This window comes from Rana temporaria, chromosome 5, assembly GCF_905171775.1.
Source record: "Rana temporaria chromosome 5, aRanTem1.1, whole genome shotgun sequence".
Lineage (NCBI taxonomy): Eukaryota > Metazoa > Chordata > Amphibia > Anura > Ranidae > Rana > Rana temporaria.
In genome coordinates, this window is record NC_053493.1 from 160,340,865 (window position 1) to 160,359,521 (window position 18,657).

At 43.1% G+C, this 18,657-nt stretch overlaps 1 protein-coding gene across 2 annotated transcripts in view; it reads left to right on the forward strand.

The window, feature by feature from the left end:
* The window catches only part of DDC (dopa decarboxylase), a 173,237-nt gene that overhangs the window by 17,933 nt on the left and 136,647 nt on the right, over positions 1 to 18,657 (forward strand). Inside the window, exon 1 of one of the 2 annotated variants that reach the window (XM_040353313.1) lies at positions 4,031 to 4,131. The exons of the other annotated variant lie outside the window; for it this stretch is intronic. The gene's annotated coding sequence lies outside the window, so the exon portion shown is untranslated. Of the gene's footprint in view, positions 1 to 4,030; positions 4,132 to 18,657 lie in introns of those variants that run through there. 2 annotated transcript variants of the gene reach the window in all.

An 18,657-nucleotide genomic window follows, 5' to 3' on the forward strand; every position in this document is an offset into this window, starting at 1 on the left:
GTGCGGCTCTATACGGCGCCTGCGCACCGATGTTCAGGTAGTTTCGGAAAATCGTGACGCAATGTATGCGACCGTCGGAAGCCTGTCGGAAGACTGTCAATCAAATAGGAACGCCCAGTCCCGAAGACCATACCCGGAAGCGGCGGAGAAGATCGCTCTCTAAAACGGTAAGTACTGCTTGGATTTAAAAAAAACTACCTGATTCCCCTTGACAAAATGAGCATCAATCTAAGGGTAAAAATTAAATTTTTTGGGTGAACCTCCACTTTAAGAATAACTTATACTGCTACGTCATACAGTAGCTGGCCGGGACTGAATGGATTCATCTCATTGCTCTATCTCTCTTTCCTATTAGGTCTGTTATCTTAAAATAAAATAGGATGGAAAACATTAACACATCTTTTTCTAGCACCTCTTCTGTCTTCTTTGTGTAGAACTGTATAATTATTGGTACAATAATATGTGCGCAGAATCCATAATGTATAAACAGATATTGTACGTATATAATGCACAATGTTGACATATTGACGAAAAGTAAATATAATGCTACTCAGTGAAAAGCCACCACCTGTGCTATATAAAGGAGCTGGATACAGTAATACTCAAAATGGCTGGCATATGACTAACAAGAGAAACACAACAGTTTATAATTTTTAAGAATACATTTTGAAAAAGCAGTTGCAGCGTTGCACTGCAACTAAAATGAATATTTCAGTTATTGGTAGGAATTGTGAAGTTAAATCACCTAATAGCAGTAAAACCTTGAATTGTGAGCATAATTCGTTCCAGAAACATGCTTGTAATCCAAAGCACTTGTATATCAAAACAAATTTCCCCATAAGAAATAATGGAAACTCGGATGATTTGTTCCACAACCATTTATTCATAGGTCCTTCAGTTTATAGTCCATATAAAAAGATTATAGCAATGTGACCAGGTTGTGTAACCATAAAACGTCCATCCACAAATGGCAGCCTCTACAACAGGATTAGAGGCAAAATCCAGCAGGAGCTACAGAGTATAAAAGAGAAGAGAGGCGCCTCCAAGTGTAGCAAGCAATATATTGCTAAATGTTGTGCCTTCATTAAATGTAACCATAGTGCTACACTTAGAGGCGCCTCTCTTCTCTTTTATACTCAGTTGTGACACGTCACTACTTGTATACCAAGACATCGCTTGTATATCAAGTCAAAATTAATTTAAAAGGCGATTTTAGGGGGTTTAAGAACTTCCACAAATGTCCATGTGTGCACATAGGATAACATAGAGGGGAGGTTATGGGCTGTTAAAAAAACATCCAAACTCCCAAAAATGGCCGTTTATGAGCTTTAGTGTGCATGGAGCCTTCAAGAGTCGTTTTTCTGACCACAAAAACGCTAACGTGGAAAAATGCTAAAAACGCTAATAAACGCTAAAAATGCTATTGTAAAAATGTTGAAAAACGTTGAAAACGTCACTGCAAAGCTAATGGCATTTTTATAATGTTATTTTAAAGTGGTTGTAAATCCAACCATACGACTTGCACCTACAGGTAAGCCTAGATTAAGGCTTACCATTAGGTGCAAGAAATATCTTCTAAACCTGCACGGTTTAGGAGATATTTACAACAATGACAAGGACGTTAAATAGGAAGAGGGTTACTTCCTCTTTAATGTCCAGTGTGCATGAGGCCTAAAAGGTAAGGAGGGAAATGGCTAAAGTTTCCTTTTAGTCAGAGATGCTGTGTGGTAGAAAACTCCCAAATTAATGCCCATGAGTGATGGCTGGTGGCATTTAAGAGAACATTTTGGCTATACAGTATATTCACTTTTAGGTCTATTATTTCCCATTTTTATTATTAATACTAAACATTGTAATTCCATATATACCTTAGGCTAGTGGTGGTCAATTTACCTAAAATAAGGGATCTCATTCACCAAAGATCCACATATTATATTAAGTAAGTGTAATGCTACAAAAAAGCTGTCAGAGACTGCAGTTATTCAACTGGAGATGGTCAGAGTCAGTTGGATGCTGGGGACAACTTCAGGAGACAATCACAAACTGCAGTGGAGATGCGTTCATAGAGGGCGCAGAAGCGCCGCCCCCTCTCTTCTGCACCCGTCAATCAACAATAGATAGATTCATGCATTGCATGAATTTATCTATTGTCCCCGCTGCAGCCCCTTATTCCGGTGTCCGGCCCCTTGTCGAGCGCCGGCCATCTGAATTACAGCTGTGGGGGTGTTTTGGAAGTGCCTGATTAGAGCCGTTAGCTCTAATAGGCTTCCTGATTAGAGCCTGTGGGCTCTAATAGGCTTCCAAATTGTTAAACAGTGGGCACACTGCTGTGTGTTCAATGTTTACACAGTGCTGTTTTGGGGAATCTCTTCCCTAACACTGACCCACCTCTCAGACAATCAGATGCACCGAGTCTGGTTACCGGTCACCTGATTGGCTGAAGCAACAGGTGCTGTGATTGGATGCCTAGCAGGCATCCAATCATAGCAGAGATGACATGAAGAGGACGGGAGAAGACATTGAGAACTCAGAGGGAGCGTGGAGGGCGGCGCTGACACGAGAAAGGTAAGTGCCGGGGAGGGGGCAAACTGGCAGCATTTGATGGGGCAAACTAGCAGCATTTGATGGGGAAAACTGGCGGCAATTGATGGGGCAAACTGGCAGCATTTGATGGGGAAAACTGGCAGCTATTGATGAGGCAAACTGGCGGCAATTGATGGGGCAAACTGGCGGCATTTGATGAGGCAAACTGGTGGCATTTGATGGGGAAAACTGGCAGCATATGAAGGGGCAAACTGGCAGCATTTGATGGGGCAAACTGGCAGCTATTGATGGGGCAAACTGGCAGGTATTGATGAGGCAAACTGGCGGCAATTGATCGGGCAAACTGGCGGTAATTGATGAGCACAGTGGCTGCATTTGATCGGCACAGTTGCGGCAATTGATGGGCACAGTAGCTACGTTTGATGAGCACAGTGAGGCTGCAATTGATGGTTTTTTTTTTTCAGTTTGTCTTGCGCCCCTCCAAAAAAATTTGAGCACCACCGCCACTGACAGACTGTAGAAATGTAACACAGGACTGCTACAGACCACTGTTATTACCTCCTGTTTAGAAATGAAAGCTCCCATAGTTGTGCTCCATTACAGTGCTCCTGAAAATTACTTGTGCCACATTTGATGCAGCAGAATCAATTATATACAGAAAAAAGTTGAAAAAGAGAAAACACATAGGTGCCTTCCGTTCGATCAGCATGGGATCTGTGAGCTGATCCATGTCAGTTCAGTTTCTGCAGAGCGAAAACAGACAGAGCCGACTCTGCTCTATAAGTGGGAGTCTGCTTAAATCCGACTGCCATCCAATCCATCTAAATGGGGGAGGGCGGATCCTGGGCTGTCTTAATGAGAGGGCACACCTGGGCACTGCCCAGGGGGCCCAGCTGCATGGGGGGCCCCAGCACTTTCCCCAAAGCAGCTGGTTCTTGAGCCCAGGCTTCCCCGAAATTGGGGGCCCCATGATGGCCTCCTACCTACTTAATGTCTGTTTGCTTGTAATGTCATCATTGTAGGGGCCCCAGAGCATTACTTTGCCCGGGGGCCCAATGATGCTATTAAGACGGCCCTGGGCGGATCCGCTACCATTTTTTTTATAACGGACTGGATTGGAGATGGGCGGACACAAGTCTGATCACACCCACCATTCCACAGGTGTAAATCAACTGTCCAATCAGGTCCACCTAAAAAAACTGACACAGGCGGACCTGATTGGTATGATTGTGTGAAAGTGGCCCAATGGGAGAGCATTGCACAGCAGCTTGGATAAGTGCAATACTGCTAGCCAAAGCCTGCCGTGAGCAACAATAAAGGATACAATAACAATAAAGGCTTTTTGTAGCTTATGGGCTCTGGTAACATTTTTTTCTATGGTGTTTCTAAGCCGGTGAAAATTTTGTTAAAGCTCAATAGCATACTAATCAGTTAAAAAGCACTGTGTGCCAACTAATGACTAAGCAAACTCCATCTGAGAAAACAAAGTTCACTTTACTTAAATAACACATGATAAATAGAAAACCGACAGCATTGTAGCTATACTAAATTCCTGGACTGACAAAGCTGGATGTGCCCAGTATAAAGGTATGTTGGTTTTTAAATTAGCAAACAGAATTAAAATAGGAATCGTTTTGACTGTAACAGCTGTAGCGAGTATTATTTATTAGGCAAAGATAGCGGCATAGCATTTAAAGGAGGAAGACTTGTATCTATTGTAATATCAGGCAAGCTGTGTTCTATTCAGTCTTCTGCTTTGCTTAAATTGCAAATTGTTTGTGTAATCTGCACCACTTATATTATCATGCTTTATAAAATGTAATGTAATCATCATCATTATATTACCTTAAATTCGACAAAGTTCAGGTTTACTTTGTAACTAATTGTTTGTGATTATATTGTAAGCTGTACTATTCTGAAGTGCAAAGCCAACAGTTTTTTCTTCAGTTTTTGGATATACTGGGAATGGTAGAATCCCTTTCAGGTCTTAATTGCTGTGTCCCCACTGTGGACTCCTACCATGCATGCCTGCAGCAAAAGAATACTTATGATAGTGATCTATTGCTTTATTATTACCATATCATTTTTTTGGAGGGGTGGCAAACAGTATGCTAATGACACTCCCCCGTTCGGTCAGTACCTCATCGTTTCACCGGTGGCTTCCCCTGCTTGGCGGCAGCCTCCCGTTCCCCTGTTCTCCACGGGTCATCACGGCAGCAGCTTACTTTTCCTCCCTCCTCCTTGACGGCTAATCGGAGTCTTCTCTTTTTGGCCAATCAGAAAACAGCTCTCACACCCGCTTCTGATTGGCCGGATTGAGGATCAGTGTTTAAACAGCGAATATTAATTCACTGTTGTAACACCTGGGTGGGCACATGGTGCAATGCTCTGCACCACGTGACCATCCACAAAAATGGCGGATCTGCTGAAGAAGTCCCACCCACTGGGACGTAATGCATATGGACAGATGGAAGTCACGTGATGTCACCCGCGGCCATCACTGATTTCATATATACACGCTGTAAAACCAGGCACTTGGAGATTGTGCCAGGTTTTATTCTGCTTTTATTACGATTAAAGTTTTATATCTGCGGAGAGCACTATATATGTTCTTTTTATTCGCATGATTTATGTGATTCTGGAATTGAGGTTGCCTCCATCTGGCAAATTGAAAGTAGCATTGCTCACCCGTGAAGGGACGCTTTGGGATCCGTTTGCTCAGATTGTGGCCGATTACCAAGACACTCTGTGTGGGGAAGTGCATTAGACCCTCAGTGGTTGAGGAGTCCATCCCATGGGGTGGGCGGCCATTTCTTTCATTGGTGGAGGCCTCCCGCGAAGTCACCTGCATGTTTTCTATATCATCACTGAAGACACCACATATTGGTTTACCTGTGATATATGGACTTATTTCTAGCGCTGCCCTGTCTTTTTATATCTACTGTAAACATACCTTATTATCCCACTGACCAGCTGCCGCTGCCTGCAACATGTTAGGTTGACAGCAGTACCTTAACGACTAGATGTGCCCACTGTATAAACTGTAACCTCAGCTACATACAGTATACAGTGCTGTGTTTCAGCAGTGGGATGGGAACTTCCAGTCCCACTCTCAGGTACAAAATTGAGTCTTGCTCAGACTCAACCATTCACAGGGAGGTTTGTATTCTATAAATGAATACAAAGCTTCCTCTGAATGGCTCAGTCAGAGACTGTGATGTCATCGGCCCACCTCTCTGCCAATCAGAAGAAGCTTTGTATTCCTTCATAGATTGGCTATGAATTGTGCGCCACATTTTTAAAAAGGGTCTTTCTCATGTTTCTACGGGTAGCTCAGGCCACTGAAATTAACACTCAGCCCATTGAAATGAATTACACACATAATGCAGCCCACAGTGATGTGAAAGACTAGTACATGGAGACCAGCTTTAAAGCCATTGTTTTGGCAGTACAGCCAGGCAACAAACGTTTACTGACGAAGAGATCAACAATGTCAGTCTACATATTTATCGCAACAAAAATTTTTTAATGTGGAGGGGAAAGGATGCAGGAGCTGGAAAATGTTGAATACAGGTTAATCATGTAATATGTTCCAAAGGTGAACTTATTCTTTAATTTGTTGATTGCTGGAGAGACCTGTTTTTTTTTATTACAGTCCATGTCATTTTTGAATAATGGCTGCTCTCTTTGCGTAACACTGAGTGCAAGAAGAAAAACCTGCATATGTAATGTGCAAACAAGGATGCCCTCCAGTAAATACAGTGTATAATTACAAACTATACACAGAAGCAAAGTCTTTATCGTTTACAAAAAGCAAATCTTTTAAATTGTAGAAAGACAAAAACATTTAAAATCATACTTTTCCTTAAAAAACTATAAAGTGAATTCATAGCTGGGCTAAAGGGTGGAGTTTATATTTGCTTGAAGTTAGATATAGATAATCATAAAGATAATGAACAACTGATATGTAATATATGCAGAATATCCCAGGCACACATGCACCTTATGTCTGGCAATTAAAAATTAACTAAATTGGGTGCAATAAAGAGGGTGCAAAGTTTGCAACCAGGTCAGCAGAACTACAGGAGCATGAATTTAAAGTGGTAGTAAACCCACTCTTTCATCTTTTACCGATAGGTAAGCCTGTAATAAGGCTTACTTATGGGTACTAGAAAATATCCCCTAAACTTGCACTGTTTAGGAGATATTCAGAGTGCATGCAGCCAGTAATCTCACCAGTAAATGCCCTCTGAAGGTATGGCATACGGTGCTGGACCTTCAAAGCCCATGCCAGAAATTGTGACCCAGTCACTCATGTAACCGAATGCCGTGAACCCGGAAGGAAGACCGGATGAAGATGGATGTCCTTTCAGCGGTGACAGCATGATGCTGGAGGACTTCGTTTTAAAGTAGATCTCTCATAATGTGCTATTTTGCGATGCATATTTTAGTCCTTGGAAGGTTTATTTTGCTGATTCATCTTAGGCACTTGCCTAAGTAGTCTGAATGGACCTCTTTACTTTCATGAACAGAATTTCCCTACTACAGTTGCACACACTATTCTTCTGGGGTTTCACCTTTCTTTTGTGAGTATGGCCTCTATCCCAAGTCTTTTTCTCCTCTAATGCTTTGTACACACGATCGGAATTTCTGATGGAAAAAGTCAGAAGGAATTTTTTCATCAGATATTCCCACTGTGTGTTTGCCCCATCAGACTTTTTCCGTCAGGAATTTCGAAAATTCCGACAGAGTTAGAAAGAGAACATGTTCTGATCGTCTGTATGGAACTCCGACGGAGAAAAAAAAACATGCATGCTCTGAAACAATTCGACGCATGCTCGGAAGCACTGAACTTCATTTTTCTAGGCTCATTGTAGTGTTGTACGTCACCCCGTTTTTGAAGGTCGGAATTTGGTGTGTCCGTGTGTATGCAAGACAGCTTGAACAGAATTCCATCTGAAAAACCCGTCTGAGTTTATTCCGACGGAATCTCCGATCGTGTGTACGGGGCATTACAGTTTGTTCTGATTTTCTGCAGGTAAACAAGCTTGTAGACCATTTTCTGCAATCTGTAAGTCCATGCACAAGAACCTTGTACATTTCCCTGCTGCTCAGAAAGCTTCTGCTGTTGACCAATGTTCTTTTAGCCCAGGTTCACACTGGGCTGCGGGAGTGAAGCCTTAGGAGTTCAGCTGAACTCACACGATTTCACTCCCGCTTGTCTGTCCCGATTTCTGAGACAATTACACAGACATCTGTGCAGATGTCAATGTAAATCTCGGGCCGAAATCGCAAAAAGTAGTACAGAAACTACTTCTTGAAATCGGTGCAGCGCCGCAGATGCTGCGTCGCACCAATTAGGACGCCTGTCAATTTTGCATGTCAAATCACACCAGTGTGAACCAGGGCTTACTCCCACTTTTAAGGTTGGTGATTTTGTGTGGCTGGCTACCCGGCAGCTCTCTCAATCTTCACTCTCAAAAACGCCCCTTCTTTTTATATTTCTTTATTAAAACCAGACAACTTGGATACCATATTTTTTCTAAAACCCCATTAGTTGTAAATGGGCAAGATAAGTACCAGCTAGAGACCATCCTAACACGATTTCATTTAATTTAATGTTAGCTGTAAGCAACAGCCACATACTGTTGGGAAAAGATAAAAACATCTACATTTAAGAAAGTAAATTTTCCAAGAATGAAGGCTGCGCTCCAAGACTTATGCCACGTACACACGATTAGAATTTCCGACAACAAATGTTCAATGGGAGCTTGTTGTCGGAAATTCCGACTGTGTGTAGGCTCCATCGGACATTTGCTGTCAGAATTTCCGACAACAAAAATTTGAGAGCTGGTTCAAAACTTGTTGTCGGAAATTCTGATCGTGTGTACACAATTCTGAGGCACAAAATTCCACTTATGCTCGGAAACAAGGAGAAGACTGCCTATTGAACTTCATTTTTCTCGGCTCATCGTATGTCTTTACGTCACCACGTTCTTGACGTTCGAAATTTCCGATAACATGTGTGTGACCGTGTGTATGCAAGACAAGTTTGAGCCAACATTCGTAGAAAAAAAATCAACAGTTTTGTTGTCGGAATGTCCGATCATCTGTACACAGCATTAAACTGGGAGGGAATATTGCATTGATGAGCACAGAACAGAAAATGGGAATTCTTCAAAGTGACTGTATGTGAACACACTGCAAACTATATTCCCATGGGCAAAATGTTTAAAAGGTTAAAAATAAAACCTATGTGGCTTACATCCAAAGTTAAAAAAAACTATAAATAATAAGAAAACAGCTTTTAAAAATATAAAAATTAAGTAACACTATAATACAGTAGTTTAAAATATAACAGACTATGTAAGAAGGAAATAAAGGATGCAAAATTAAAACGAACAACAGATTGCAAAAGAAAGTAGAACAAACCCCCAAAAATTCTTCAAATATATTAATAGTAAAAGGGTCAGGTCTGAGCACGTAGGCCCTTTATAAAATAATGTGGAGTGGGTGACTGGTGACAAAGAGAAGGCAACTGTTTTAAATACCTTATCAGCTCTGTGTACAAAGGAGCATGGGAGAGCTCATGTCCACAATGGGGATGATATTGACACAGCCCGAAATTATCCACAATTTTTCAAAATGGATATGGTTCAGAAATATTTAGACAGATTAAAGGTGAATAAAGCACCTGGTCCATACACTCATGTATCCTAAAATAATTTAGCTCTGTCATTTTAAAGCCATCGTTTTGGGGACTATTTAATGACGGAAATAGTACCACTGGATTGGCGCAGGGCCAATGTGGTGCCTATATTTAAAAAGGGAACAAAATCTTTACCAAGTAACTATAGACCTGTTAAGCCTCGTACACACGATCAGTCCATCCAATGAGAACGGTCCGAAGGGTGTTCTGGTAGATCATAGACTTAAAAATAGCATGCAATGCCAAGCTGCAATTTCCAAAGTGAGCTAATTTTTTTCATGTATTAAGATAGGTATAGACTCCAGAGAGAGAGAGAGAGAGAGAGAATTTTTCCCCTGTACAAATCATTAGTAAGACCTCATCTGGAATATGCAGTTCAGTTAACCAAATTTCCATCTCCAAATACGGAAAGGTTTCTTCACAGTAAGAGCTGGAAAAGGCCTGGATGTATTCCTGGGTGGACATACACTATGTCACAAATGTGAGTACACCCCTCACTTTTTTGTAAATATTTTATTATATCTTTTCATGTGACAACACTGAAGAAATGACACTTTGCAACAATGTAAAGTGGTGAGTACACAGCTTGTGTAACAGTGTAAATTTGCTGTCCCCTCAAAATAACTCAACACTCTGCCATTAATGTTAAAACCGCTGGCAACAAAAGTGAGTACACCCCTAAGTGAAAATGTCCAAATTGGACCCAAAGTGTCAAAATTTTGTGTGGCCACCATTATTTTCCAGCACTGCCTTAACCCTCTATTTTGGCATGGAGTTCACCAGAGCTTCACAGGTTGCCACTGGTGTCTTCTTCCACTCCTCCATGATGACATCATAGAGCTGGTGGATGTTAGAGACCTTGCGCTTCTCCACCTTCCATTTGAGGATGCCCCACACATGCGCAATAGGGTTTAGGTCTGGAGACATGCTTGGCCAGTCCATTTCCTTTACCCTCAGCTTCTTTAGCAAGGCAGTGGTTGTCTTAGAGGTGTGTTCAGGGGTAGATATCATGTTGGAATACTGCCCTGCCTCCGAAGGGAGGGGATTATGCTCTGCTTCAGTATGTCACAGTACATGTTGGCATTCATGGTTCCCTCAGTGAACTGTAGCTCCCCAGTGCCGGCAGCATTCATGCAGCACCATACCATGACACTCCCACCACCATGCTCAACTGTAGGCAAGACACACTTGTCTTCTTACTCCTCACCTGGTTGCCGAAACACACGCTTGACACCATCTAAACCAAAATACGTTTATCTTGGTCTCATCAGACCACAGGACATGGTTCCAGTAATCCATGTCCTTATTCTGCTTGTCTTCAGTAAAACTGTTTGCAGGCTTTCTTGTGCATTATCTTTGGAAGAGGCTTCCTTCTGGCATGACAGCCATGCAGACCAATTTGATGCAGTGTGTGGTGTATGGTCTGAGCACTAACAGGCTGACCCCTCACCCCTTCAACCTCTGCAAAAAGGCTGGCAGCATTCATACGTCTATTTCCCAAAGACAACCTCTGGATATGACGCTGAGCATGTGCACTCAACTTCTCTGGTTGACCATGGCAAGGCCTGTTCTGGGTGGAACCTGTTCTGTTAAACTGCTGTATGGTCTTGGTCACTGTGCTGGAGCTCAGTTTAATGGTCTTGGCAATCTTCTTATAGCCTAGGCCATCTTTATGTAAAGCAACAACTTTTTGTAGCAAAGTGTAATTTCAGTTTTTGTCCATATGGTTTATTGATTTGGCCCACCCTTTGTAGTTATAACAGCTTCAACTTTTCTGGGAAGGCTGTCCAGAAGGTTTAAGAGTGTGTCTATGGGAATGTTTGACCATTCTTCCAGAAGTACATTTGTGAGGTTAGGCACTGATGTGGATGGGAAGGCCCGGCTTGCAGTTTCCACTCTAATTCATCTTAAAGGTGTTCTATAGATTGCCTTGTGTCTTTTTTCAACCAGACTATGTAACTATGTAGACTCCAAAAGGATTCATAATTCGCTTCAATACCTTATCCAGTGGAAGGGTTTCAATCTGGAATAATGTTGTTGGATATTGACTACCTCTATGAAGTATGAGTTTTTGTTGCCTTCAAAGCAATAGGCCTCCTCCTATGAGTCGGGTCCCTCCTCATGAAGGGGGTTAGGATGTTAGGAAAGCTGGACTTTCTCTCTGCTGTCCAGGAGTCATTTTTTGTCTTGTAAAAAAAACGTTGTTTTTTCTCTTGACGGTCACTTTCAATTACTTTTTTAAAAATGTCATTATTTTTCATCACAAAAAACGGGCCACTCTCCCTTCCCAACCTAGCACCCCAGTGTTCCATATGCAATAGTAAGCTCAAGCCATCCTGTCTCCTCACACCTGAACACCACCTACCCAAACCCTTGCTTCTATATATGGATTACCTACCTTCTCAGGAGCATCTCCCTCTGGGGTACTGGTGGGAAATTCAGTTCTGTGAATATAGTGCACAAACCAAGGTCCATAAAGACATGGATGAGCGAGATTGGGGTGGAGGAATTTGACTGGCCTGCACAGAATCCTGACCTCAACCTGATAGACCATCTTTGGGATGAATTCAAGCAGAGATTGCGAGCCAGGCCTTCTCATCCACATCAATGCCTGACCTCACAAATCATTCCCATAGACACACTCCTAAACATTGTGGACAGCCTTCCCAGAAGAGTTTAAGCTGTTATACCTGCAAGGGGTGGTCCAACTCTCAATACTAAACACTACGGACTAAGTCTGGGATGCCATTAAAGTTCATATACATTTAAAGGTAGGGGTCCCAATACTTTTGGTAATATAGTGTGTGTGTGTGTATATATATATATATATATATATATATATATATACATATACTGTATATATATATATATATATATATATATATATATATATATATATATATATATACACATAGAAATACATGTATATATATATATATATATATATATATATATTTATATATATATTGTTTTCTTTAATTTCTTATGTATGTCACTATGAATGAAAAAGAACTAAGAACTCTTAGGCCCCTTTCACACTGGGGCGGGGGCCGCTTTACCGTCAATTTAGCTTCGCTATTCGGCCGCTAGCGGCCGAGAAAGGGTTAAAACCACCTCAAAGCGCCTCTGGCGCTTTGCCGGCGGTATAGCCGCGGTGCCCATTGATTTCAATGGGCAGGAGCGGTGGAGGAGCGGTATACACACCGCTCCTCCACCACTCCAAAGATGCTGCCAGCAGAACTTTTTTTACCATCCTGCTAGTGCATCGCTCCAGTGGGAAAGTCCTCGGGTCTTTCACACTGGAGAAACAGCAGCGGCTCTTTCAGGGTGCTTTGCAGGCGATATTTTTTTGCGTTATAGCGCATGCAAAACGACCCAGTGGGAAAGGCGTCTAACAATATATTTAGTAAGCCAATTAAATGTATGGTGTTTTATGATACACTTGTGTGTGTACTGTGAAAGTGTAAAGGACAGACAACTGAAAATATTCTTAGCATTATAGCAGCTGTTTTTATATCCTGAATTCTTCATAGCTTTCTAAGTATAGATTCAAATGCATATAATCTTTTTACGTATACAGTACATACTGTAAAGCCCTGTACACACGATCGGATATCTGATGGAATCTATCTGATGGATTTTTTCATCGGATATCCGATGAAGCTGACTTTCATCAGTCTTGCCTACACACCATCGGTTAAAAATCCGATCGTGTCCAACGCGGTGACGTAAAACACTACGACGTGCTGAGAAAAATGAGATAAATTAAGTTCAATGCTTCCGAGCATGCGTCGGCTTGATTCTGAGCATGCATGGATTTTTAACCGATGGATTTCCCCACAGACGATCGTTTTTTTCTATCGTTTTTTTACCCATAAGAAAAATTTAAAACAGGTTCTATTTTTTTTCACCGATGAATAAAAAACCGATGGGGCTCACACACGATCGGTTCGTCCGATGAAAACGGTCCATCGGTCCGTTTTCATCAGACGAACCGATCGTGTGTACAGGGCTTTATTCCTGTTTAGTAATGTGCCATAGTGATTATACCTTACTATTCTTTATTGCCTTATTTCTCAAGGCATGTCTATAGGCTGAGCAATGTAAAATTTCTTTGAAAGTACCGTATTTATCGGGGTATTGCGCGCACCCGCGTATAGCGCGCACCCCCAACCTGGAAGGGTTTAAAGAAAAATACTTACAGTTTGAATGCCCCTCGTCGGTGTCTTGCCCGGCGGCCTTGTCCGGTCCGGCGTCCGTCTGCGGCCTCGGTGGTGTCCTCCCGCGCTGTCTCTGAGTCGAATCCCTGCATCCCGCGCTGTGTTTGAACGCCGCCGCCGACATATACCGAGTGCAGTACACTCGGGCACGCTGGGCCACGCTCAGCTTCTTACGCATAAAGGCTAGGAGGCGTCACCGAGCGTGACCACGAGCGAAGCCGAGCCTGGCCGAATGTACCCGAGTGTACTGCGCTCGGTATATGTTGGCGGCGCAGTTCAAACTCAGCGCGGGAAGTGGGTATCGGCGTATATCGCGCACCCACGATTTTCCCCTTATTTTAAGGGGAAAAAAGTGCGCGGTATACGCCGATAAATACGGTACTATAGTCTCAAGATGGCTTTCTAAGTATAGATGCAAATGCATATACCGTATTTTCCGGCGTATAAGACGACTCGGCGTATAAGACGACCCCCTAATTTTCCAGGAAAAATTTTGGTTTTGGGATATACTCGCCGTATAAGACTACCCCCTTCCTTCTAGTCTTTCTGGAAGCTGAGGGTTAGCCAGAACAACCGCTGACAGAAACAGGCTTTTTTCAAGCCTCACTATGCCATTACATGCCTCACTGTGCCATTACATTACATGCCCCCACTGTGCCATTACATGCCCCCACTGTGACATTACATGCCCCCACTGTGCCATTACATGCCCCCACTGTGCCATTACTTGCCCCTACAGTGCCATCACATTACATGCCCCCACAGTGCCATCACATTACATGCCCCCACTGTGCCATCACCTTACATGCCCCCACTGTGCCATCACATTACATGCCCCCACAGTGCCATCACATTACATGCCCCCACAGTGCCATCACATTACATGCCCCCACAGTGCCATCACATTACCTGCCCCCACAGTGCCATCACATTACTTGTCCCCACAGTGCCATCACTTGCCCACACAGTGCCATCACTTGCCCCCACAGTGCCATCACTTGCCCCCACTTTCCCCCCCACTGTGCCATCACTCACGTTTTGCAGGCCGGCGGTGACAGTCTCCGTCTGCTGCGAGCGTCCATGATTTCAAAGCCGCGCCGTCTTCTCAGCGTGTCCTGTGATTGGCGGAACACAAATTTTCCCAGTAGCGCCTCTGTTCTGTGTTCCGCCAATCACGGATGCCTTCTCATCTCGTCCGTACCCGGCGTATAAGACGACCCCCGACTTTGGATGCATTTTTTTGCAGCCAAAAAGTCGTCTTATACGCCGGAAAATACGGTAATCTTTTTATGCATACAGTGGGTATAGAACAGATAATATAAATAAGTTGCACTGTCGTGTGACGCTGTGACCAAATGAAATGTATGTCCTTTTTTTCCCACAAATAGAGCTTTCTTTTGGTGGTACAGTAAAACCTTGGTTTGAGAGTAACTTGGTTTGAGAGCAACATTTTTAAATAAATTTTGACTTGATATACAAGCGATGTCTTGATATAAGAGTAGCATCATGTCACAATAGAGTATAAAAGAGAGGAGAGGCACCTCTAAGGCCTTGTACACACGAGAGGATTTCCGCTGGAAACGGTCCTCTGGCGGATTTTGATCTGATGGCTGTACACACCATCAGATCAAAATCCCCGCGGAATACATCCGCGGTGACATGCCGCGCCGTCGCCGCGACGATGACGCGGCGACGTGCGCGACCCTGGAAGGTAAATACTTCCACGCATGCGTCGAATCATTACGACGCATGCGAGGGATGGGAGCGGACGGATTGATCCGGTGAGTCTGTCCAGACGACTTATGCCACGTACACACGATCAGAAATTCCGACAAGAAAAATGTGGATTTTTTTTTACGACTGAATTTTGTCTCAAACTTGTCTTGCATACACACGGTCACACAAATGTAGTTGGAAATTCCGAACATCAAGAACGCGGTCATGTACAAAACTATGACGAGCCGAGAAAAGTTCAATGATTCCAAGCATGCGTCTAATTAATTCCGAGCATGTGTAGGATTTTTGAGTGTCGGAATTGCATATAGACAATCGGAATTTTCGACAAGAACTTTTGCTGTCGGAAAAATTGAGAACCAGCTCTCAAATTTTTCTTGTAGCAAATTCCGACAGCAAATGTCTGATGGAGCCTACAGCCCTAAATATATAAACTCAGAAGATACAGGAATGTCCATTAGGGACCCAGAAAGTGGGTCTGATTTCTTATCCAACAGCATAAGAGACGACTTGGTCCAGTTGATCACTAGGCCAGTATAGTGGCCAAACCTCTGGATGACCCCCCATGGCTTCTCTCAAGGAAGACGACATGTCTCCCAGCAAGAGCATGGTGTCATCTGCGTACAGCATCAGCTTTTCATGCAATTCACCATACCTAAACCCTGAATACCTGAGTTAGAGTGGATACAGGCCGCTAAAGGCTCAAGAGCAAACAAAAGCAGGGATATAGGGCATCACAGGACCCTTACTTTTTAATATATTTATAAATGATGTAGGGTCTGGAATTAAAGGTACAATTTCAGTCTTTGCAGATGACAAAAAACTATGCAGTGGAATAACGTCCTTACAGGATGCCTTCAACTTACAAACCAACCTCAGTACACTGTTTAATTGGGCAATTATGTGGCAAATGAGGTTTAATGTTGATAAATGTAAAGTTAAGCAATTGGGAGCTAAGAATATGCATGCATCATACATACTAGGGGATTATACTGGGGGAATCCATAGTGGAGATGTGCAAATATATGGGGGTTCTGGTAGATCATAAGCTTAAAGCGGGAGTTCACCCATTTAAAAAAAAAAAAAAAATCTCCCCTTAGCTTCCTGCTCGTTCGGTCTAGGGGAATCGGCTATTTATATTAAAATATGATCCGTACTTACCCGTTTTCGAGCTGCATCTTCTTCCGTCGCTTCCGGGTATGGGTCTTCGGGAGCGGGCGTTCCTTCTTGATTGACATTCTTCCGAGAGGCTTCCGACGGTCGCATCCATCGCGTCACTCGTAGCCGAAAGAAGCCGAACGTCGGTGCGGCTCTATACTGCGCCTGCGCACCGACGTTCGGCTTCTTTTGGAAAATCGTGACGCGATGGATGCGACCGTCGGAAGCCTCTCGGAAACCTGTCAATCAAGAAGGAACGCCCATTCCCGAAGCCCATACCCGGAAGCGACGGAGAGGATGCGTCTCGTAAACGGGTAAGTACTGCACATATTTTAAATTAAATAGCCGATTCCCCTAGTAATAACGAGCAGGAATCTAAGGGGGAAAAGTGCCCTCTAAGGGTGAACCCCCGCTTTAATAATGGCATGCAGCGGTTTCCAAAGCGAGCAAACTCCTTTTCTGTATTAAGAGAGGTATAGACTCCAGAGGGGGATATAATTTTGCCCCTGTACAAACCATTAGTAAGACTTCATCTGCAATATGCAGTTCAGTTTCGGGCCCCAGTTCTCAAAAAGGATATCAGGGAACTGGAGAAAGTGCAGAGAAGGGCAACCAAACTGATAAGAGGCATGGAGGAGCTCAGCTATGAGGAAATATTAGAGGAATTTAATTTATTCTCTCTTGAGAAGAGGAGATTAATGGGGAGGGGGTGAGGGGGCGTATGAGCAACATGTAAATACATGTCGTCCATATAGTGAACTTGGTGTTAAGTTATTTACTTTAAGGTCATCACAGAGGACATGGAGTCACTCATCTGGAGTAAAAGAGATTTAGGGGCTGATTTTCTAAAGGCAAAAAGACTGTGCAGTTGCAAGAACAGTCTATTGCTCTTAAGTAAATTAACTTCTTAATCTCCAAATGCAAAACGGCTTCTTGACAGTAAGAGCTGTGAAGATGTGGAATAGACTCCCTCAAGAGCTTGATCTGTCCAGAATAAAAAAAAAGGCCTAGATTCTTTCCTAAATGTACATAATAAACAAACACACACACACACACATAACGGGATACTAATATATATATATATATATATATATATATATATATATATATATATATATATATATATATATATATATATATGTAAATCCTAATGTTTTTATTTCGTTTTTTTCCCTTTTATTGGTTGAACTAGATAGACTTGTGTCTTTTTTCAACCACACTAACTATGTAACTATGTCATGGCTCTGCTTGGCACCTTTTACAAATTACAGAAAGGACTGGAGGGGGAGGGAGCTGGGAACGGGAGCCTGCCCTGCACCTTGCACCCAAGCGGCAGCAGGCATTATGGAGGAGGTCAGTGGCAGTGCCACCAGCCAGGCCACACAGCCTGTGGGGAGAGAGAGTCACTGATGAAAGGGGAGAGTAAATACTCTATGATAAGGGGGACACTGATATAAAGGTTCCCCTTTATATTAGTAACCTCCCCTTATCTTAGTGTATTTATTTTGCAGAAGGTGGTCTGTGGACAGTGGTCATCAGCAGAGTCTCCTCCACATCAGAATTCCCAGCATTCCCCTTAAATAGGAACCCTCAGAGTTCCCCTTTACATAAGAGTCTGCAAGATTCCCCCTTACACTGTGCAGACCCTGATGTAAAGGTGAGCTCTGACGTAAAGGCAATGCTGCAGACCCTGATGTAAGGGGAAAGCTGTGAACCATGATGTAAGTGGGAACCTTGTGGACTCTGATTTAAGGGAGGGGTCTGACCCCAGACCACTTTATATCAGAGTTACCCTTTACACCAGAGTCCACAGCATTCCCCCATACATTATGGTCTGCAGCATTCCCCTTTACATCAGGGTTCACAAAGTTCCCCCTTGCACTATAAGGGGAAAACCTGCAGACTCTAAAGAAAGGGGGGACTCTGTGGGCTCATGTGTAAGGGGGGGCTCTGGCGACCAGAGACACCCTTACATCAGAGTTCCCCTTTACATCATGGTCTGCCGCATTACCTTTACATCTGGGTCCATAATGTTCCATTTTACATCAGGGTCAGCAGAGTTCTCACTTACACTGTAAGGGTGAAATTTGTGGACTGTGATGTACAGGGGAACTCCATGGACTCTGATGTAAGGGCGAACTCTGAGGACTCTTGTGTAAGCAGGAGGGGGTCTTGTGACTAGAGACCTGCTTACATCAGAGTTTTCCTTTACTCCAGAGTCCAACAGTTGCTGGTTTTATTGAAGTTCCTTTTTAACAACTTCCTGACCACGCTATAGCCACATGGTGGCTG